This window comes from Coenobita brevimanus, chromosome 85 (assembly GCF_032717465.1).
Source record: "Coenobita brevimanus isolate Jiangsu-jjx chromosome 85, ASM3271746v2, whole genome shotgun sequence".
Lineage (NCBI taxonomy): Eukaryota > Metazoa > Arthropoda > Malacostraca > Decapoda > Coenobitidae > Coenobita > Coenobita brevimanus.
The window spans coordinates 6,318,508-6,341,003 of NC_137038.1; the positions used below are offsets into that span (position 1 = coordinate 6,318,508).

A 22,496-nucleotide genomic window follows, 5' to 3' on the forward strand; every position below is an offset into this window, starting at 1 on the left:
GAATGCACCCGACCCAACCTACCTGTCTCCATCCCCTTGCCACCTGCCCCCCACTAACCCTCCCTTCCACCATCCTTTCCTTTCCACCTCCCCCTTCCACCTTCCCTCATCCTCCCCCTCCACTTATCACCCACCACTCCCACCTGCTGCTACCCCCCCCTACCTCTCTCAACCTCATACTTGCTTACCCTTGACTGCTCCAGCCTCTCCACATTTTCCCTACTCTAATTCCTTTCTGATTTTCCTGAATGAAACAAAAAGCCTGGTATTTCCCCATGTATGGCTTCTAATCTGTCGGACTCGGCTTGATTTGGGAAGGCGCGGATCGTGAAGTCTTAAAGAACTGTGTTTTCATTGGAGGAGGCTGCCTAGTTCCTCATAAAGGTAAAGGCGGCATCACACTGGGCCAAAGGCCCAAAAGTGTCTATCATGCAAGCCAGTTTTGTGAGTTGCTAGCCAAACTGACCCACGGTGAGCAAGACTTGACTTGCGCAGCAAAATGGATAACAATTTTCGCTCACAACTTGCTGGTGGGATTAGAACTCAAATGAACCTATAATAATTTTGTAACTGGTGGGAGCTGGGAACATGGCAGTGAAATGGTGGGGGACGGAGTGACATGGACGCGATTTGTTTGTGGCCACCCCTTGTGGGATAAGGGCGTCTGGCAATAGATAGATAGATAGAACTGGTGAGAAAATATTCTGTTATCACAGAAGGAAACTAACTAAAATTAAGTCGTGTGGTTTTTATTCCATCCATCCATCCATCATCCAGTCCTATGTTGCCCCATGAGGAGTGTAGGAGCCCGGGGCTAGGCAAATTTGTCCTGACATTTAAGATGAGAATGACCAACCTCACTCATCCCTGAGTGGCACTACTTGAGCCTTTGGTTCCTTCTTCCTCACATAAAAAAAAAAAAAAAAACACCCCTTGGATGTCCATTTTGTATAGTTACTACTGCAGCTCTCCTCCATTGTATCAGTAGTGTAAGTCTTCAATGTTCTGTGTATTCATTCCCACATAATCTCTAGTAGTATATATACGTTGTTCAACAGTGACAAGTTTCGAGAATTTTTAGTCATGTATTTTCTGTAATTGTGAAGTTAAAACCTAATTGTGTATTGATCTGTTTCCCTCAAGACTGGCAGCTAATTCATTCTTGCGAACATCACTCTGTATAAAGAATCTTGAAATGGAAATTCTTGTGTGGTTACGCCAAAAAATATCTAACCAGATGATATTGCATACAGCCTTGTTTCTTTCAAGTTTTTTGTAAGGCATATACTTCAGGATAGTTTCATAAAATTCCTCCATGATACACTAATAAAACTAGTAGGCATACATGCTGCTGCGGTATTTTTTTCACTAGTCTCACATTTAAAACCAGAAAAGCTAAAGACAAAATGTTATAAAGTGATTAGTGATATAATTAGTGTCAGAATACGTAAAACTCTTTGGATTTGCAGTGACTGACAACAGAAAATCTATCACTTCATCATGGAATACAATGATCTCAGCTACAGCACTCCTCAGATGTATAAGTGAATGACCAAACATAAAGAAATATTATCATTCAGGTATATAAACAGTAGATAAGATTTGATGCCTAGCTCTTTTGCGCTAGAATCCCTCACGGTGTACATTTTCCTATCATTCTTCCCCTGCAGTACAAAGGCTAACAAACTCCCAAGATTAGATTACATCCACCCAAACTGCACAGATTGGTTGTAATTTTTATTATTTTTTACAAGATGAGAATGCTACAAGGATACTTCATTGCTTATTTTTTCAGCACTGTTCTAAAAGCAAGATCTTTCTCAGGTGTGTGATTGTGGCACTGGAAGACTTCTGTGGTGGTGGCAGTGGCAGAGGAAACACAGTTACAGTGGCAGTAGCAGAGATGACATGGCTCGGGAAGTGGTGAGAGAAGCAAGCAGTGGGTGGTGGTGGGAGAAGTGATGATGGCAGAGAACTGCAAGAAAGGTGGTGTTGGCAAATGTGGTGGCTGCTCCCTACAAACTCTGCTATCAGGCCACTCTGGAAGGTAGGGACAGTGTTAGTCTGTACTATGGTATACACAACGACATAGTTATACAAATACGTGCAGAAGCAGCGTAGGCAACTTAACCTTCTCCCACCTATGAATGGAGTAAATTAGGGTCCAGGAATCAAGAAAAAGTACTAAAGAGAACTGTTTTACATTATCAAACTATTTCAATGCCCCTCATACAACCAAACACTTGCTAAATCTGGAAAGGACTTATGTAGTGGTGCATAAATGCTGTATGTAATCCCTCCAGTTTGCTACGTGATATTGCAGTCCAGAAACCCAAAGATGCAACAAGAATAAAAAGTAACACCCATCACCTCTCCATCCCTCCTTGATAATATATTAGAGCATTCCAGTAAAAACCTACTGTGTCTATAGCCAGATGCCTTAATCCCATTGAGAGTGGTCACAAACAAATCTTGTAAGCAGGATGAAACAAGCTCAGCAACCGACAGACCAAGACATCCTCTTCATTAACCAGCCACTGACCTACAGTAGGTAAGCTAATCTTGTAACCAAACCTGCTGCTCCAGCTTCCTAACCCCATTCCATCACTAATCCTAGCCCACCAGTCACTAATCTAACCTTACACCCGTCAATCCTAGCCCCCATCTAACCCACCCATCCTTCCTAACCCCTTCTCTAACCCACCCCCCAACCTATAGTACCTCAAGCAACAACAATGAGGGGGAGAAAAGGATTAGTGCCTTCATAAATACATGTTTTCAGTCAGTTATATAACATGAAGAACAGGTTAAAGGGCACTGGATATCCAAAATAAAAAATCTGTTGTATTAAATGTGGTCGCTGATTTATGAACTATATGAAATTTATTATAATCAGTGGATTCTTATTTGAGGCTTAGAGACTCAGTTATGCAGAAAAGTTATATTCATTAAAAAAAAAAAAAAAAAAAACTGATTTGAAATTTACTTAGATCAATGATGCAGAAGCCAGGTAAATTACTACTGAAAAAAAAAAAAAAAAAAAAAATTATATCAGGATTTATTTTTACTTTAGTTTACTGAAGGTAATTTTGTATGATGTCAGCAGTTAGGAACAAAAATTCACCTCGTGCTTCACTGCTACTTTTCACTTTCATCAGATGATTATTTCTGAGCTGAGCGACGCACGGTACACACACCCAGAAAAGTATCTTTACACCCCATGCGTGAAACAAAGTTACTCCATGAACAAAAGATTTGATAAAAGGCGCACGAGGAAATTTACTCATTGGCCTGTTATCAAATCTTTCATTCGTGGTGTAACTTAGTTTTGCATAAGGGATGTAACAATACTTTTCCGGGTGTATGTACGTTTGTCTTGCCCCCCCTTTATTTATTTATTTTTATTTTTATTTTTTTTTAATGCATCGGGGAGGAAGAGGGAGGAGTGTGAAGTAGATGCAGCAGAAATGTAGGTGAAATTTTGCACCAGACGGTACAGTATAAAAATTCTATGATACAGCTGAACTGAGAAATAAAAAAAAAGAAATACTGTACTTACTTGCATTGACGTATGTGAATTGGAACCAGGATTCCGAGGGCTTGAATGAAGCGTGAATGAGGGTATGGACTTATTCACTGGGGATGCTGTTGATAGTTTTCTCACTTCTTTCCTCTTTCTGCATTTCTGGACCCAACCTTACTCTATGTTTAGGTGGGAGAGGTCAGAATGATATTCTAGGAGTCTTGAAAATGTCATTCACTCCCATCTTAATTGTCAGGACCAACTGCTTAGCCCCGGGCTCCTACACTCCTCATGGGGCAACATAGGATTGGATGATGGATGGATGGAAAATGTTATCCACACATCTCTTCATCCCTACTAGCACTCACACCTGAAGTTCATAGATAAAGCTTGACATACTAGGAGGTAGAATGTTTACAGTAAAAGTTATTGATAAACATTCTTTCTCTTGACTACAGATCGAGAGAATATTAGTTCTTTCATCTTAACTTGGCCCAGATTTTTTTCTCCTCTGGAGCTATTACGGTTCTGCTTCCGTTCCTTGTAAGTCATGACTAGCATCTTGTTATTTTCGACTCGTGCTTGAAATGAGAAAAAAAGCTGCCTATCCTAGGAGGGAAATGTCACAGTGTTATGTAGAATCTTATAGAGAGACTTACGAGAGTGGAACAGAAATGTGAGGAGTGGAAAGGAAACAATGGTGGAACAGAATTATGAGAAGGTGGAACTGAGACTTGCGAGAGGGTGAAATCCAGACTTGCAGTAGGGTGAAACTGAGACTTGCGAGAGGGTGAAACCGAGACTTGCGAGAGGGGGTGGAACTACGATTTGCGAGAGAAGGTGGAGCTAAGATTTGCAAGAGAAGGTGGAACTGAGACTTGTGAGAGAAGGTGGAACTGAGACTTGTGAGAGAAGGTGGAACCGAGACTTGCGAGAGGGTGAAATCCAGACTTGCAGTAGGGTGAAACTGAGACTTGCGAGAGGGTGAAACCGAGACTTGCGAGAGGGGGTGGAACCAAGATTTGCGAGAGAAGGTGGAACCGAGACTTGCGAGAGAAGGTGGAACCGAGACTTGTGAGAGAAGGTGGAACCGAGACTTGCTAGAGGATGGAAGCAAGACTTGCTAGAAGGTGGAACCGAGACTTATGAGGGAGGGTGGAACCGAGACTTGCAAGAGGGTGAAACCAAGATTTACAAGAGAAGTAGAGCAGAGCAGAGCAAAACAAAGTAGAGAGGGGTAGAGCAGAGCAGAGCAGAGCAAAGTATAGCAAAGTAGTGCAGAACAAAGTAAAGCAGAGCAGAACAGAGCAGAGCAGAGCAAAGCAAAGCGTAAAGCAGAGCAGTGCAAAGTAAAATAAAGTAAGGTATGGTAAGGTAAGGTACACTAAGGCAAGGCATGGCAGGGCAAGACAAGGTAAGGTAAGGTAAGGTAAGGTAGAAAAAGGTAAGACAAGATGAGGCAAGGCAAGGCAAGGTAAGGTAGGGTAGGGTAAGGTAGGGTAGGATAGGGTAAAGTAGGGTAGGGCTGGGTATGGCAGGATAAGGTATGACAGAGTGGAGTGAAGTGGAATGGAGTAGGATAGAGTAGGTAGGGTGTGGTTGCATAGGGTTAGATTAAACTGCAATGCAGATCAATGTTTACAATTATACTGGACATACAAAATATGACAAAGGGTGGTGTGAGTTTGAGGAAGGACAGCCTGATGGAGGGGACAGAGAGACATGGAGGCAATATGTAATCACATCTGGGATTAAAGCACCTGACTAAAGCCAGAAAATAAAATCAAGCCCACATAATCGATAACTTTTCAAAATCACCCTGTAAGGCTTCTAAACTTGATTTTTTTTCCCCCCCACCAGACAGATACTAAAAGCAGAAAACTGAGAGCCTAGGCTTTTACTTTAATGCCAAGATCATGACTATCCATCCATCATCCAATCCTATGCTGCCCCACGAGAAGTGTAGGAGCCTGGGGCTAGGCAAGTTGGTCCTGAAATTTAAGATGAGAGTGACCAGCCTCACTGGTCCCTGAGTGGCATTACATGAGCAATAAACCTCAACCATCCCTTGGATATAAATCTGCACTGGCTCAGTCTGATTGGAGCACCTTAATTACTTGCTAAACCACCAGGTGCCATAATTTGGTTATATGGCTGCCACCCAGCATGGCACATGGTTTCCTGTTGTACAGGAAACCATTTGGCTTGTCACTCAGTGCGAGTCAGCCATAGGCAGAAGGAAGAGGAAAGAATGAAAGAAAGAAAGACAGAGGAGGGAGTGTAAAGTCACCCGTAGGCAGAAGGATGAGGAAAGAATGAAGGTAAGAAAGACGGAAGAGGAAGGAAGGAAGAGAGGAAAGGGCAGACACCTAATGCAGCACTACATCAAGTGAGTGGATGATGAGTGCCCCCACCTACCAATCTGACAGTAATACTGGGTGCATGAAGGTGTGTGAAGCCTCTAATTTTTACTAGTTATTTATTGTACACCTGTAACTGTTAGGTGATCCTAAATTAGCTTATACTCAGCGATGATATAGAAAGGTCGCAGAAGTGCTGTCATCATAATTATTCACCTTTAAGAAACACATGTAACTGTCAGATGTGATCAGCCTGCATGCCACATTACAAAGTGCAGTCAGCAAAAAACAAAGATCAAATAAGTTCTATCATTATCACATGCATCAAAAATAATAAACAACTGGTTGCCTGTCCACACCTTCATGCTCTGAGTTTTCGTGATATGGCCCTAATACCTACACTGCCGAAGGTTGTATTCTGTGTGGCTTTGGAGGTTTTATGACACCTCTTCCTTCACAATTTGCACATTACCCCTCAGTATCCTCATTTTATGATACTGATGCAAACTACAGTGAACCCTCTTTATAGCAGACTAACTGGGAGGAATTACAGTCTGTTATAGCCACATGTCTGTTACAGCCATATTCTGTACTTATGTGGTATAAAATATCAAAGCCAATCCTTTATGACATGAAAATTCAGGTAACGCATCCATCCTTCCATCATCCAATCCTATGTCGCCCCACGAGGAGCATAGGAGTCCTGGGCTAGGCAAGTTGGTCCTGGCATTTTAGATGGGAGTGAAGCATCCACATTGTAAATAAAAATACCTTCTGAACTCACAGCCACATTATAATAGCATAATATGAGAAAAAATAAATAATGCATCAGTCAGAATTCATGTAATGTAAAGAATGGTGACTGAAAAGTTCATTAATGATTTTGGATCAACAGTGCAGGTCAAACAAGACAGGCAAAGTATGTACTAGTCCAACTGTGACAGATGGAATTTGTAAACAAAATGGATGCCCTGCAGCATTTACTGAAAAAATTAGACATTTTTCAGAAATGCTTAATGTGTCTGCTAAAAGAGGGATCCATTACATACTTTGTTCATTATACAGTAATGAGGATTTCATTATGTCAGTATTAATACAATAATCATATTTAGGGACAGTAGTAGATAGGTGGGTACCAACGACCCTATGAGGCACTACCATGAGAGTGAAGTCTGGCTAGAAGCTTAGTAACTAGTCACATGCTCATCACTCTTAGGCAGGAGACATTTAGCCATATGTATACAGAGTCAAAGTTCAAGTTCAAACTCTTACATCTTTACACATCTTGGATTTTTTTTTTTTTTTTCAATCAGTTTCCATGAACTGTTGGCAAAGTAATTGGCTGATTTGGCACATGATTTAGCTTCAGGTCCATAGAAAACATTCTTAGTACCATGGCCAAACACAGTATGGTGATATCATCAACACCAAATATGGTGTTATCTGACTGGCTGATTGATAAAAGCTGTAGCATACAAGAAAATTTTAACGTGTAATATGGAAAATAATTGACAGAGGAGATATTATGGAGACTCCTGTACCACTTAGATGGTTCTGATTCTAAATGGCATAAGACACAAAAATTAGACTTAGTTCTTTACATTAGGCGAGGTGGATGGATGAATGGTGTTCCTCGATAGATTTCTTGCAGTTTTGTCCACCCTTCTGTCAACATCAAAACTGTCTTCATTACCATTGCCATCATCATGATCTTAATGCTATTCCATTATTATACATGAAGTACTTATCTATCTATCTATTGCCAGACGCCTCAATCCCATTTGTGGTGGCCACAAACAAATCGCCTCCAAGTCGCCCTGTCCCCCGCCATTTCACTGCCCTGCTCCCAACTCACACCCCCCTCTCTCATATACCTCTCCACCCCATCCCTCCATCTCATCCTTGGCCTCCCCCTCCCTTTTCCCCCCTCCACCTCACTCACATACACTCTCTTCGTCAGTCTTTCACCCTCCATCCTCTCTACATGGCCAAACCACCTCAGTGTGTTCCTCATAACGCTTCCTATCACATCCACATCAACACCACAACGCTCCTTTATATCCTCATTCATCAGCCTGTCTCTCCACGTGACTCCACAGGCTTCTCTTAAATAACTCATTTCCACTGCTCTCACTCTTGACTTGTGTCCTTCCAACAATGTCCAAGCTTCACTTCCGTACGTTAGAGTTGGTATCACAATACTGTCATGTAGTAACTTTTTCACTTCCATGCTCACTTCCCTGTTTCTTATCACTGCTTTCGAAGAACCAGCAACCTTTCTTCCCTGCTGTACCCTTTCAAGCACTTCACCCTCCAAACCTCCATCCTTACTCATCACACTACCCAAATACTTAAACGTACTCACATTTTCCAATTTCTCACCATCCAACCTCGCTGTACATTCACTAACTTCACCTCTCTCAAAGACCATCACTTTACTCTTCCCTACATTCACCTTTAGGTTCCGTTTCTTACACACTCCTCAAACTCATCCAGAAAAAAGGAAAGCATAAAAATCATAATCATCATCATCATAACCATTCCAGATGGGTGACCACAAACTGCTTCCATGTTACCCTGTCCCCTGTCATCTGGCTGCCTTCCCTCTAATTAATCCTACCCTCATTCAAATACTTCACCTCATCCCTTCATCCCATCCTGGGTCTTTCCCACGCTTTCTTTCCCTCCACCTCATTCAGATACACTATCCTAGTCAGTCTTGCAGTGTCCTTTCTCTCCACGTGGCCATGCTATCTCAAGGTGCTTCTCATGCTTTTCAGCACATCCACACCAAGAGTGCGACACTCCTTCACTTCCTCATTTGTCTGTTTCTCCATGTACAGTAAAACCTCGATATAACAGACTTCAATAAACCGGAATTTGCTTTTATTGGGATCAAGGAGCTACCGGACATAATTCTTATATATCTGAAAATGTCCAATAAAGCCAGAAGCAGTGCGGACTGCCTGACCACTTCAGCTATGTTCACCACAATAAGGTAAATTAAAGACATGTTTATCAGTGTACAGTACAGGATTATTATAGATATTATACCATTTGATTATTACAGTGAACGTATAATACAGTACAGTATAAGGAGGAGGCTGTAGGACAAGCTGAACAGCGTGGTACTCCCGAGAGGAATGGGAATGCTGGTGATAGGGAGGGCTAGAGCTCCTGTTTCACTAGCTATCCAACCACCCCCCTTTGCTGACCTTTTCAGTGTGACAGTAACATGGAGAGTAGACCAGCATACTCTCTCAAACATTTCCTTTAACTACTGCATTTTATGCACCACACCACATGCACTTTACATTTCACACAACATATCCCATTACGTTACAAGGGTTGGCGCCAGCAAGAGTATGTGGCCAGAAAACTTTGCCCCCGCTACCTAGTGGCGGACTTCTGGCGGGAGGCATGATGGGGTTCCACCGGCATAGATCATGGATCCAGTGTGAGATGGGGCTCGAGCCTGTGCTAGAGGGTACAGGGCACTGCGGTTCCCAGGCAGCCGCTTCCGCCCAATAGAGAGGGGCCCGAATCTGGGAGTAGTGCCCAAGGAGGCTGCCCTATCAGTGGGTGTATAATGGCAGGATAGTTGCAGTGCCAAGGCGCGCCTGGAGGGTGTCCCTGCAGCAGTCCTGGCAGGGGGCCCAGAGGCCACTACCACAGCCACTCATAAGCTGGTGGGCTAGGGGTCCCAGATCCATTGCCTGGACCAGGGACTGTGCAGTGAGGGGGGCCTATGGTATGTCTGTCCCCCTTTATTAATACGACTCTGACAGAACACAAGAATAAGTTTCAAAGCAAGCCTGAGGACAGTATATCACCCAGGGGGATGAGGGTGGGTTCATGGAATGTGGGAAGTTTGAGGGGAAGAGAGGGGGAAGTCATTGAGGCAATCAGTAGGAGTTGGGTGGATGTGGAGTGTTTGCAGGAAGTCCGGTACAGGGGTGGATCAGCCAGAAAGATTGTTGGGAAGGACTGTTACTATATGTTGTTTTGGCAGGGGAGGACAGACGGATGTGGGGGTGTTGGTGTGATGGTTGCGAAGAAATGGGTGGAATATGTTATGAATATTATGAAAGTGAGTGATAGGATATTGGTAGTGAAAATTCTATTCAATAGAAAGATAGCTGCAATTATATCGACATATGCTCCACAGGCAGGATTGAATGAAGCAGAGAAAGACAGATTTTGGGATGATTTAATGCGTGTAGTAGGTGGATGCGGGATGATGAGATAGTGGTTTTGGGAGGGGACTTAAATGGTCATGTAGGTGAAGCAGCATAAGGTTATGAAGGAGTACATGGGGGATGTGCGTATGGTATAAGGAATGCGGAAGGCGAAAGGATACTCGAGTTTGGGGAGGCAATGGACATGATTGTGTGCAACACATATTTTAGGAAAAGAGAGAGAAGGTTAATTACGTATGACTCTGGGGGAAATAGCAGTCAGATAGATTATTTCCTGGTTAGGCAGGCTGATAGGAGGTTAGTGAGGGATGTTAAAGTTATAGGAAGTGAGAAGTGTGTGCAGCAGCACAAACTATTGATTTGTGATATGGTGATAAAAGAACGAGTGATGAAAAAGAGGACTTATGTACCTAGGAGGAAAATATGGAAGCTGAAAAACCAAGTAGTAAGGGATGCCTTCTATAGCAAGATGAGGAGAGTGGTGGCTGAACAGGGAGCTGTAGACAGAGATGTTAATGAACAGTACAGAGCCCTCAAGAATAATCTCTTGAGAGTTACTGATGTAACATGCAATTGGACAAGAGGACCACCAAGACATAAAGTAACTTGGTGGTGGGATGAGGGTATAGAAGCTGCAGTCAAGGAGAAAAGAAGGCTCTTCCGGGAATGGAAGAAGGGTGGTAGCAAGGAGGAATACTTGGCTCCCAAGCGTAGGGCTAGAAGAGAGGTATACAGGGTAAAGTCTGAGTCACAAAGGCTTTTACTTGATAACCTATATCATGGGGAAAGGAAAAATATGATATTTAAGGTGGCAAATCAGATGAAGAGGGATAATTGGGATATTATAGGTGAGCAGTGTGTGAAGAATGATGAAGGAAGGGTAGTGGTGAACAGTCAGGATATTAAAGATGCATGGAGACAGCATTATAGACAGTTGTTGAATGAGGAGTTTAACTGGGACAGGGAAGGTTTGGAGCCAGCAGATCCAGTGTTTGGCCCTTGGCCTTTGATTGATGCTGCTACAGTGAGTGAGGCAATATGCAGGATGAAGGTGGGGAACGCAGCATCTGTGTCTGGGTTGCCTGCTGAAATGTTGAAGGCCTCAAGAGATATAGGGGTGAGGTTAGTCACTGACCTGATAAATATGATTATTTATGAGTGTGTTGTCCCAGATGATTGGCTGAAGAGTGTAATTGTAAATGTGTATAAAGGGAAGGGTGATGCCCTGGAAAGAGGAAATTATAGAGGTATAAAGTTTTGAGATCAGATAATGAAGGTAATGGAGAGAGTTCTAGAAGGTATGATTAGAGAAAGAGTGAATATTGATGGGATGCAGTTTGGGTTTATGCCAGGTAGGGGGACCACTGATGCCATATTCATTGTTCGACAACTTCAGGAAAAATATATTGGTAGGAGAAGCGATCTGTATTTTGTTTTTGTTGACTTGGAAATGGCCTTTGACAGAGTCCCTAGAGAGGTGGTGAAGCGGGCAATGAGAAAGCTTGGCTTGGAGGAGTGGCTGGTTAGGGTGGTTATGGCTATGTATGTGGGTGCTCGCACCCAGGTAAGTGTGAATGGAGATTTGAGCAATGAGTTTTCCGTGAATGTTGGTGTGCATCAGGGGTCAGTTTTGAGTCCCATGTTGTTTATCATGGTACTTGAAGCCCTCTCACGTGACTTTAGAATCGGACTCCCGTGGGAGATGTTATATGCTGATGATTTGGTGCTGATTGCAGAGAATGAAAAGGAGGCAGAGGAGTGGTTTAGGAAGTGGAGAGATGGTATGGGGCACAAGGGCTTAAGGGTAGGTGCAGATAAAACAAAAGTGACGATATCTAGGGTTGGTGACGGTACTGTCAAAGACGAGGGAGAGTGGCCATGTGCAGTTTGCCACAAGGGTGTGGGAAGTAATTCCATCTTGTGCGGTGTTTGTGATAAATGGGTGCACAAGAGATGTAGTTGTATCAGAGGTAGACTGCGAGATAATGCTGATTTTATGTGTACGGCGTGTCGGGGAGAGCAGATGGAGATTGTCAGGCATGAAAGGATTGAACTTGCTGGTGAAGCTTTTGAGTGTGTGGAAGAGTTTTGTTATCTGGGAGACGTGTGCAGGAGGTAAGGCTGGAGCTAGCTCTGTGGCTAGGGTAAGAAGTGGTTGGAAGAAGTTCAGGGAGCTCTTGCCTCTCCTGACATTGAGAGGACTCTCCCTACATCCTAAGGGGTCTTTGTATGCAGCATGTGTTAGGAGAGTAATGCTGTATGGTAGTGAGACCTGGGCAGTAAAGGTGGAGGATATTCGCCGGCTCAGATGTACAGAAATGACAATGAGTAGGTGGATGTGTAGTGCATCCCTGCGTGCAAGGTCTGGGGGGACTGGATTTACGATGGAAGAGTTGAGAGGTAGGATGGGACTGGAGTGTATTGGTGTTGAGATGAGGAGAGGTAGATTGAGATGGTTTGGACATGTGGAGAGGATGGGGGATGATAACTGGGTGAGGAAGGTGAGAAGTGTTAATATTGGGGGTGGGGTTATGAGGGGTAGACCGAGAAAGATGTGGGAGAAGGTCATTCAGTGTGACCTCAGGGTTAAGGGACTGAACAGGGAGGCTGCAATGGATCGTGCAGCATGGAGAGCTGCCATTAGGTGACCAAGGCCGACGCATGCAAGCATGTTGGAGCCTTTAAAAATGAAACGAAGTATTACAATGGTAGTGAAAACAGTTTAAAAACAGTTGCAGTGATCTGGACTAATGTCTGATATGTCGGGAAATGTCCGAGTTAACAGAGGGAAGTCTGGATGTCGCTTTTATTGGAATTTCACTTTTTTTGGAATGACTTGGGTCCCAGTTGGTCCGTTTTAGTGAGGTTTTACTGTAATTCACAAGCTCCTCTCAGGTAAATAACTTCTGCTTCTCCCACTCTTGCTTTGTGTCCTTCCAACTACGTCCAAGATTCAGTTCTGTTCATCAGTGAGGATCACAGTATTGTTATGCAAACTTCTTTTCTTCCATATTCACTTCCCCCTTCCTTATCCCAGAGTTTCCTTATCTCAATAAACCCACAACCATTTTTGCATTTCAGTCTCTAAACTCCCATGTCTACTATCACACTACCTAAATATCTTAAGGCAATCATTATCCGGACTCCAGCCACAGTATGCACTATTGTGTCTCCATTCCTCTCAAATACCATATATACATGTAACCTTCTTTGCTACAATCATTTTCAGATTTTGTTTCTTACACAGAATATGGTGACCTCATTTTGGCTTAGTCTTGCTTTCTACAAATGATTTTATTCATTCAAGGATGAATCTGTAGAGTGAAAGGGTTGGTGATGGTCACATCTAACCCCTTCAATTGAAAAAGCCCATCCATAGTTGAATTAATCCAGTGAAGATGGCAATAATCAAATACAAAATACATAACCAGACTGAAGACATTAAATCAATTTTGATCTGATAAGCACTGAATCTGCTATTAATCACTCAGTCATAAAGAGGGGGTTATGGTGCCTGTTCAAGAAACTTACCTTTCTTCTGCTGTACTTGACTTAGATCACTATGGGTTGGCTGCAGTATTGTTTCCATGAAATCTTATCAACTGGTAACGTACTCCTCCACCATCATCTCATCCACACCGCTTCTCCATCTGAATCCTTGTTGCTGTCATGACTGTCTTACCCTCATTGGCTCCTTCCATGCAATTTCGCTGGGCTCCTTTCCTGTAAAATGTTAAGCATTGAGGCAAAACTCATTTACAGGCAACTGGAGTCAGAAAGGCAATTCAGGCGGCACAGGAATTTTATGATAATTCAGTTTTGGAGAGACTTGTCAGACATGAGAAGGTAGATGTACAGTAGTCTTCATTAACCCCTTTACTGCTGGGAGCCTTCCCGAGATTTAATAAAATCATCTGATCTTAATGACTAAAATTTTAAAATGTCATCAGATTCAAAAGGTTAGCTGGGCAAAATAAATTACAGATTTACTGAAATTAAAAGAGAATTTTTCAATTAGTTGTCAGTTAACCCTTTGATTGGCAAAGTCATATTCCTCAGCCATTTCTTAATGCTAATACCAGAGGCATTTTATTGTTTTTTTTTTTTTTTTTTTTTTTGCAGAAATGTAAAACTACATCTGGCATACCCACTGATCATGACTGATGAAAATACACTGTCCTATTTGGGATGTATTTTCTGCATGCAAGTATGTAGGCTACTTTATTATTTAAAAAAAAAAAAAAAAAAAAAAAAAAAAAATCAGTAAGTGTCAATTGAAAGTTAGCCATATCTATATATTTTCATCAGAAAGAATCTGAATTATTGTATTTATGATGCTTTTTCCCTTACCGTACCTCCTAAGATTAACAGTAAATGCCATGGGGCCAGAGATTTAGGAATATATTTATGATCTTTGTATTGCATGCAATGATGTGATACTGTGGGGGAAATGAGTATTATTTTTCACAAATATCAAAGCAATATCCACATTGAAAAGTGTCAAATACTATGGATATATATGAATATACAAATTACATTATGCAGTATGAACATAAATGAACACAATGACAGTATGGGTGGCAAGCAGAGGGTGCCAGTAGATGGCTGACACACACAAGAGCTACCTGAATAAAGGTGTGCACTTTTTTATTAAGCCGGCTACTCATCATCATCCTGACCCAATTTTCCTTCATTTACTGATAAGTGTTGGAAGGGGAAAACTACCATCTACCCAGTCAGTATAATGCTACTTTTGGTTGACTACACTGCGTGACAAGCTAAATATTTTTTGTCTATCTACTATCTATCTACTACCAGACGCCATAATCCCGTAAGGGGTGGCCATTTGACTTTGAGGTAGTTGTTTTACGAGGAGGGGCACTAACCCTCCACCAACCCACTTGTTGACACGTAGGGAGCACGTATGGTTTGGTTATATGGTTACCACCCTGCGTTGTAAATGGTTTCTTGGCTTACAGGAAACCATTAGGCTTGTCACTCAATCTGGGAAAACCAAATACCGGCACCACCAACAAGCAAGTGGATGCCTCATTGTCTAGTGGATTAAGACACTCGAACTGGATGTGGCCAATATGTGTTTAAATTCATGGGTTGGTTGGGGGTTAACTTTTCATATAATGCCACTCAAGGAGCTGCAACTGGTGACTCTTATCTTAAATGTCCAGAGTGAGCAGCCTAGCCCCAGGCCACTATGGTGCTTTCTGGTCAGAGCAATAAAGGATGAAACAAAAGACAACTGATCCATAACAAGGAAAACATGTACTGTATAAGGGTGGTAGTGGATGGAGGGAGGACATCCAGATCATGAAGTACAGGGCAACATGGTGATTTACTCAAGGCTAACCCCCCCCCCCCAGGTCATGGCAGGCAGTTTGATGGATGGATAGATACTGACAAAAAACAATAAACACCAGGTACAGTACAGTTAAACCTCGCTGTAACGGACTAATTGGGGCCCAAACCATAAAAAACAAAAAAAAATCTGATAAAAGCGACATCTGGATTTCCCCCTGCTAACTCAGATTTTTTTTTCCAATATATCCGACGTTAGTTTGGATTGCATCAATGGTTTTTAAGCTGTTTTCATTACCACTGCAGTACTGTACTGTATTATACATTCACTACAATAATAAAATGGTATAATACTGTGGTGGTAGGTGGTGGCGACCATCATCCACTCACTTGATGTAGTGCTGCTACTTGTTCCTTGGCCTTTTCATTCTTTTTCTGTGCCTGCCCTCCTCTCTTCCTATTTCTCCCATCTTTCCTGTCACTTCTTATTGTTTTTCTTTCTTTTACAGGTGGCTTTACATGGGTGACAAGCCAAATGGTTTCTTGTAAGCCAAGAAACCATTTACAATGCTGGGTGGTAACCATATAACCAAACTATATGTGCTTCCTACGTGTCAACAAGTGGGTTGGTGGAGGGTTAGTTCCCCTCCCTGTAAAACAAATAACTCAAAGTCAGATGGCCACCCCTTGCGGGATTATGGCGTCTGGCAATAGATAGACAGAATAATACTGTACTGTATACTGATAAATGTGTCTTTTATATACCTTATTTTGGTGAACATAGCTGAAGTGGTCAGGCAGTCCGGACTGTTTCAGGCTTTATCGGACTTTTTCCGATATACAGTATAAGAATTTAGTTCGGTCGGCTCCTCAAGTCTAATAAAAGTGAATTCCGGTATATTGCTGTCCTTTCTATCAAGATTTTACTGTACTGTACTCCGACTGAAAGGCTAAGAGGAATCTAATGTACCTATAGGTATATTTTTCTTCTTCACCTCAATTTCATCACTCTAGGTCACCTGCTTAATGTGTTGTCTCTGGGAACTTGTCATCAGTGCTACCCCACCAAACATGTTCCATAAATCCTGTTTCACACCAGTTCTCCATCTGATATTAGTTTCTTGTGATCATCCGCACACTGACTCCTTCCATGCTACCTTGGTTAGGCTCGACTTCTGTAAAGTGATGAAGCATTAAGGTAACCATATTTACAGGTACCTGTACTTGGAGTTAGAAAGGTAACTCAATCAACATGAATATTCTCAATTTGAAGACACCTTCCTTGCTTATAAATATAATGTCACCATGGTATAATAACCAGTGAGGTGCTGAGGCAGCCAATGGGGCTGAAACTACACATTCTCCTTGAAGTAGGTGGCTTTCACAGTTATGCATAGAGGGTCTGAGTGGCTTCCAAGGTTAGGTTTAACTGTGGTCTAATGATTATTGTCACAGGAGGGTCTGAGGGGGCCAAGCCTTCCCAAGTAGTACAAGTTAGGCTGTGTCTGGTTAGGATACATAACATTAGGTAATGTTAGATTTGGTACAGTACAGTTTTTAAATGTATTTCAATCAATTTTGATCATTGTAAGGAACGGAGTCTAAAGGTGAATGTAGGGAAGAGTAAAGTGATGGTCTCTAAGAGAGGGGAAGTCAGTGAATGTACAGTGAGGTTGGATGGTGAGGAAATGGAAAATGTGAGTACATTTAAGTACTTGGGGAGTGTGATGAGTAAGGATGGATGTTTGGAGGGTGAAGTGCTTGAAAGGGTACAACAAGGAAGAAAGGTTGCTGGTTCCTTGAAAGCAGTATTAAGAAACAGGGAAGTGAGCATGGAAGTGAAAAAGTTGCTGGTTCCTTGAAAGCAGTAATAAGAAACAGGGAAGTGAGCATGGAAGTGAAAAAGTTACCACATGACAGTATTTTGATACCAACTCTAACATATGGAAGTGAAGCTTGGATGTTGTTGGAAGGACACAAATCAAGAGCGAGAGCATTGGAAATGAGTTATTTAAGAGGAGCCTGTGGAGTTGCATGGAGAGACAGGTTGACAATGAGGATGTAAAGGAGCGTTGTGGTGTGGATGTGGATGTGATAGGGAGCGTTAGGAGGAACACACTGAGGTAGTTTGGCCTTGTGGAGAGGATGGAGAGTGAGAGACTGACAAGGAGAGTTTATGTGAGTGAGGTGGAAGGGGGGAGATGGAGGGGGAGGCTGAGGATGAGATGGAGGGATGAAGTGGAGAGGTATATGAGAGATGGGGGTGTGAGCTGGGAGCAGGCCAGTGAAATGGCAGGGGACAGGGTGACATGGAGGCAATTTGTTTGTGGCCACCCCGTATGGGATTGGGGCTGGCAATAGATAGATAGAGGGATAGTATTCATATTCAACTAATGGGTTTTGATCAATGTTTTACTTGTTTCCTCTAAAGAGACAAGTAATATGTGACAAAGGTGTCTCAAAATTTATCAAAACATGTGAAAACCATCAGCAAATAAATAAATAAAAAGGCATGAATGCAAAGAGGGGAAACAAACTCTTCTTCTAAAAGGGTACCGTATATATTGACTTGCAAACCTTTAACCATACTTAGCTTAAATATGGCAAAAAATCCTGTATATTTGCAATGTTGGACAGTAAAGGTTACCGTATGCTGAAAGATTTAACCTAACCTTGCCCGCCTACATTAAGTTAATTGATGCAGCGAAACTAAATTATCAGATTTAACCTAACAAACTTAATCATGAAGCGTGAATGTCCGAAACTGGTAAATACCAGAAATCCCCCGCTGTCCCACACAAGAATAATTACTGATGATATTTTATCCCCAACACTCGATCTCCACGGCCACACAAAACTTCATCTCACTTAGGTGCATATTTATTTAACCTATCACCATACTCACTAGCCCGTCAGACCTTCATGGATCTTCTCCTTCTTGAGGGTATAAAGTTATAAACATAAACCTTAGGAGTCAAGGCATCGCAACGCACCACTCACGAACTGTCTCTCTCTCTATTGCCAGACACCATAATCCCTTAAGGGGTGGCCATTTGACTTGAGTTATTGGTTTTATGGGGAGGGGCACTAACCCTCCACCAACCCACTTGTTGACACGTAGGGAGCACGTATGGGTTGGTTATATGTTTACCACCCAGTGTTGTAAATGGTTTCTTGGCTTACAGGAACCCATTTGGCTTGTCACTCAATGTAAGGCCACCTGTTAAGGAAAGAAGAGCAATAAGAAGTGACAGGAAAGATGGGAGATATAGGAAGAGAGGAGGGCAGGCACAGAAAAAGAATGGTAAAGGATAAGGAAGAAGTAGGAAGCACTGCATCAAGTGAATGGATGATGGTCGCCACCAACGAACTATCTATCTATCTATTGCCAGACGCCTCAATCCCGTTTGGGGTGGCCACAAACAAATCGCCTCCAAGTCGCCGTGTCCCCCGCCATTTCACTGCCCTGCTCCCAACTCACACCCCCCTCTCTCATATACCTCTCCACCCCATCCCTCCATCTCATCCTCGGCCTCCCTCTCCCTCTTCCCCCCTCCACCTCACTCACATACACTCTCTTCGTCAGTCTTTCACCCTCCATCCTCTCCACATGGCCAAACCACCTCAGTGTGTTCCTCATAACGCTTCCTATCACATCCACATCAACACCACAACGCTCCTTTATATCCTCATTCGTCAGCCTGTCTCTCCATGTGACTCCACAGGCTCCTCTTAAATAACTCATTTCCACTGCTCTCACTCTTGACTTGTGTCCTTCCAACAACGTCCAAGCTTCACTTCCATACGTTAGAGTTGGTATCACAATACTGTCATGTAGTAACTTTTTCACTTCCATGCTCACTTCCCTGTTTCTTATCACTGCTTTCAAAGAACCAGCAACCTTTCTTCCCTGCTGTACCCTTTCAAGCACTTCACCCTCCAAACCTCCATCCTTACTCATCATACTACCCAAGTACTTAAACGTACTCACATTTTCCAATTCCTCACCATCCAACCTCGCTGTACATTCACTGACTTCACCTCTCTCAAATACCATCACTTTACTCTTCCCTGCATTCACCTTTAGATTCCGTTTCTTACACACTCTCCCAAACTCATCCACCAAGCCTTGCAGCTCCCCTTCGTCTTCAATAACAACACAGTATCATTTGCAAACAACATTTCAGGGAGTTTCCAAACACTATCCTCTCTCACCAGGGCCACTCCATCATCCACTACCCTACCTTGTACCTCTTTTATTACCCCTTCCATGTACAGATTGAACAACCATGGAGACATGACACATCCCTGTTTCAACCCAACTTTCAAAGAGAAAAATTCACTTAGTTCACCATCCACACGCACTGCAGCCTTCGCACCATCGTACATACTCTTCACAGCATTCAACAACTTCCCATCTACTCCGTATATTCTTAACACTTTCCACAATCCTTGTCTATCCACCCTGTCATATGCTTTCTCCAAATCCATGAAAGCCGCATACAACTTCTTTCCCTTCTCTAGAAACTTTTCCACTAAAGATCTAAGAATGAATACCTGATCTACACAACCTCTTCCCTTCCTAAAGCCTCCTTGTTCTTCTCCAACTAATTTCTCTGTTCTTTCTCTAACTCTGTCAATAAGTATCCTACCATACACTTTTCCTATTATACTAAGAAGACAAATGCCCCTATGATTACCACACACTTCTTTTTCCCCTTTTCCTTTGTACAAGGGAATAACTTTGTGTTAATTTCTTCAGTAGGAATTCTCTCTCTCTCCGTATGGTTTCATATACAGCAACCGAGTTCTTAAAATGTTTATACTGAATTTCTTCACACACTGACTGGAAAAATAAATGAATCAGGAAATTTTTGTGATCATTATATTTTTCCCAACAGCCTGCAGTTTCAGGTATGAATATATATATATATATATATATATATATATATATATATATATATATATATATATATATATATATATATATATATAACACTAATACCTGAGGGTGAAAAAGGCAAAATGCAATTTAATGCTTTCAATTTAAGGCACTGTCCATCATCCACTCACTTGATGTAGTGCTGCCTACTTCTTCCTCAGCCTTTATTTATTTTTTATTTTTTTCTGTGGCTGCCCTCCTCTCTTCCTATTTCTCCCATCTTTCCTGTCTCTTCTTATTGCTTTTCTTTCCTTTACAGGTGGCTTTACATTGAGTGACAAGCCAAATGGTTTCCTGTAAGCCAAGAAACCATTTACAACGCTGGGTGGTAACCATTTAACCAAACCATACGTGCTCCCTACGTGTCAACAAGTGGGTTGGTGGAGGGTTAGTGCCCCTCCCCATAAAACAAATAACTCAATGGCCACCCCTTACGGGATTATGGCGTCTGGCAGTTGATTGATTGATTGAATTAATGTAAGTTAACTGATGATAGCTTTTACCTTTTCCATTTACATTGGTCGCTAGAGGAAGGTTTTTTATTCTACAATTCAACAGTGACCTTAGTTTTGCAAAACTGGTATCTTCGCATTTACAGTACTAAGCTCTTCGTATTTCAATAAAATTGTACGCTGGCAAAGTGGACTTAAATGACCACCTCCTCTTCTTGCAGCCAACCATCATTTATTGTGCTAACAAAGCTGTAGTGGTATAATAATTACATGAAAAAACACTTGACACTATTGCAGTCAGCACTCACCAAACACCACCGTCAGGACATTAAGTCTATTAGAGTTTGTTGTATTTACATTATATATTAGGTTGTACTTACATTGTACTAATAGTTATCTTATAAAACAACATTATCAATACATATTCCATTCAAACTGATTGTTCCTTGCCACCTTATTTAGGTTACTACACTATTTTTATGGTTCATTCAGGTACAAAAGAGCCCCTGGGTCTGAAAGGGTTACAATTTCAGTACCTCAGTGTCCCTCATCAGTACATTATCTTGCTGATGAGTAAAGTTAGACATTACCTTCCGCCTACAAGAAATCCCACAGGTCTGAATGATATGGTTTATTCTGTAGATACATCCATCCATCCATCATCCAATCCTTCGTTGCCCCATGAGGAGCGTAGGAGCCCGGGGCTAGGCATGGTCCTAACATTTAAGATGAGAATGACCAGCCTCACTCATGCCTGAGTGGCATTTTATGAGCAATAAACCCCAACCAACCCTTGGATATAACCCTTCACCGGCTCAATCCGATTGGAGCGCCGTAATTACCTACTAAACCGCCAGACGCCATAATTTGGTTGTATGGTTACCACCCAACGTAGTAAATGGTTTCCTGGTGTACAGGAAACCATTTGGCTTGTCACTTAGTGTAGAGTCACCCATACGCAGAAGGAAGAAAAAAGAATGAAGGAAAGACACCAATACGCAGAAGGACGAGGAAAGAATGAAGTAAAGGAAGGCAGAAGAGGAACGAAGGAAAGAAGGAAGGAGGAGAAGAAAGGGCAAACATCCGTGAGCAGCACTACATCGAGTGAGTGGATGGTGAGCGCCCCCATCTACCACCTCCATACGTGTACTGTAGTTCGTTTACCTTACCATAGATTTTCGTCATTTTGTAGCCCATTTCCCACAACTCATTGGCTGGATAAGGCTGCACCATTACGACCCTATAGCCTTTCTTTAGCACGTGTGTGTGTGTGTGTGTGTGTGTGTGTGTGTGTGTGTGTGTGTGTGTGTGCGTGTGTGTGTGTGTGTGTGTAGCAAAAAAAAAAAAAAAATCACGTGCACTTCCCTGGAATGAAGAAGTTATATGGTAAGAAGGACACTTGGTATTTATTGTTAATTAGCTTTGTTCAAGTTGTAACAGAGTTTGAAGAAACGCTTGTGAAAATAGTTCATTGTAATTAATTAATTTTCCCCTCTCGAATGATGGTGGGTGGGATAGGTGGGGATGGAGATGAGAGGGATGAGTGGGGATAGAGGTGGGAGGGATGAGTGGGGATAGAGGTGGGAGGGATGGGTGGGGGTGGTTGTGGGACGAGGAAGGGGTGAGAGGCTGCATCCTGACAAAAATAGGGATTGTATTTGGCCAGTATGAGTCGAGCGCAAGAACACACGAACTAAGCACGCCTTG

General features: G+C 42.3%; 1 long non-coding RNA gene across 3 annotated transcripts; it reads right to left on the minus strand.

Moving 5' to 3' along the window:
* Positions 1–1,715: 1,715 nt before the first annotated feature.
* Positions 1,716–18,432, minus strand: LOC145410432 (uncharacterized). Of its 3 annotated transcripts, XR_013899268.1 has the most exons (6): positions 18,301–18,432; positions 16,415–16,570; positions 13,614–13,805; positions 7,485–7,548; positions 3,560–3,702; positions 1,716–2,040 (listed from the first exon to the last, which is right to left on the minus strand). It is a non-coding gene; the product is annotated as an uncharacterized LOC145410432 (long non-coding RNA). The 3 variants fall into 3 exon arrangements; XR_013899266.1 differs by lacking the exon at positions 7,485–7,548; XR_013899267.1 differs by lacking the exon at positions 7,485–7,548 and having other exon boundaries at positions 3,560–3,893.
* Positions 18,433–22,496: the final 4,064 nt, after the last annotated feature.